Raw genomic sequence first — 1754 nt, 5'->3', positions numbered from 1 at the left:
TGACTTTTACTCAACCTGATTTCTGTAAAAGTCAAATTGAAAAAAAGTTACTTCTACCACCACCGCTATCCCAAATACACCATTATCAGCCAAGATTTCCTCAGCAGCAGCTATAGTTTTCTTTTTACGTACATACTAATGTTGCAATTTAAGCTCATTTATCTCACTTTATATATGACTTTTATTTTATTTTAAAAAAATCTTATGCGAGGTCGTTATAAAATGCTGATGGAAGATTTTAGAAGCATGAAAAGGGCCGGAAAGATTCGTTCAAAATGCTGCCTCTCCCTTCCAGTTCCAGGCTCTTCCTGTCGTCGAACCCTCCACTATTCCCATTTTCTTCCTGCAACCTCCTTCGCGATTCCAAACCCAAAGCCTTTGACCCCAATCATGTCCTTCTCTTCTCCTGCTTCATCTTCAGCTGCCCCCTCCAAAGCCACCCCAGAGAAGAACACAACTTGGATGACACAAACTCTCGCAGGTACTCAAGTACCACAACCAAACCAAACACTCCTTCAACAAGTACGCCAGAGGCCCTCACGGCCTCGATTGGGCCAACCAACCTAACCCATTTCGCAGGTATGTGTCTTCTCCTCTCCTTCCTCTTTTACACTACCAATCGTTGCCGATTGAACCTCCTTTGTATTCCTCTGTGTTCCTTTCTCTTCCTCCTGCGAAACCCCTTTCCAAATCCACCATTTCTCAGTTTTTCTATGACTCTCTCGCTCTTTCTGCTTGGAAAACCACAGGATTCAGTACATGGTCTCTCGGGTTAACCCAAGTAGTGGTAATTTGCACCCAACGGAGGCCTACATTATTGCCCCCTCCCATAGAATCCCTCTCTGACTCACCTTTTGTTGCGCATTATGCCCCAAAGGAACATGGTTTGGAGGTCAGAGCCGAAATTCCATCGGCGTTCTCAAAAAATTCTTTCCCCAGAATTCTTTCTTGTTGGGTTGTCATCGATTTTCTGGCGTGAGGCATGGAAGTACGGTGAGCGAGCTTTTAGGTATTGTAATCATGACGTAGGTCATGCAATTGCTGCGGTTGCAATGGCCGCTGCAGGGCTTGGCTGGGATGTGAAGCTTATGGATGGATTGGGATATGAGGATTTGAAGAATCTAATGGGTCTTCAAGTTTTCCCTGAATTTGAAATTCCATCAAGACCTGTGAAAGGAAGGATTCCAGAGATTGAATTTGAGCATCCAGATTGCGTTTTACTAGTTTATCCGAACGAAATTGGCAAATTTGACGTGGATTATAAAAAATTAAGTTCTGCTATATCTAAATTTTCGAAATTGGAGTGGAAAGGAAAACCCAATTTGCTTAGCAAAGAGCATATATGTTGGGATATTATCTATAGGACTGCTGAGATTGTGAAGAAGCCTTTGACATTGGGACAAAGATTCTTTATCGATCCATTTCAAAAAGTTGTCTTTACAGTGACCCTCGTACAAGGGTTTTACATTGAGGAAAGTTGTTAGGACACGTAGAAGTGCAGTTGATTGGATGGGAGTTACTCAAATGGGGAGAGATACATTTTATCAGATTCTATCACATTGTCTTCCTTCAGGTTGTGAAAATGGAGAGAAGCAACAGAGGCAGCTTGCATTGCCATTCCGGGCTTTTCCATGGGATGCTGAAGTGCATGCTGCTTTATTTGTCCATAGAGTGCTGGGTTACCACAAGGCTTGTATTTTCTAGTGAGGAATGAAAATCATTTTGAGGAGCTCAAGAAATCTATGAGCTCTGAC

The 1754-nt window shown here is 42.6% G+C and overlaps 1 pseudogene; it reads left to right on the top strand.

Annotated features, from left to right (window-relative positions):
- The first annotated feature begins 222 nt into the window (after positions 1-222).
- LOC114732703 (uncharacterized) lies at positions 223-1746 on the top strand (annotated as a pseudogene).
- The last annotated feature ends 8 nt before the right edge of the window (positions 1747-1754 follow it).

Source organism: Neltuma alba, unplaced genomic scaffold (genome assembly GCF_004799145.2).
Source record: "Neltuma alba isolate B1F8T4 unplaced genomic scaffold, ASM479914v2 tig00002569_pilon, whole genome shotgun sequence".
Lineage (NCBI taxonomy): Eukaryota > Viridiplantae > Streptophyta > Magnoliopsida > Fabales > Fabaceae > Neltuma > Neltuma alba.
The sequence above is the reverse complement of the archived record's forward strand: the minus strand, read 5'-3'. Positions and strand labels throughout refer to the sequence as shown.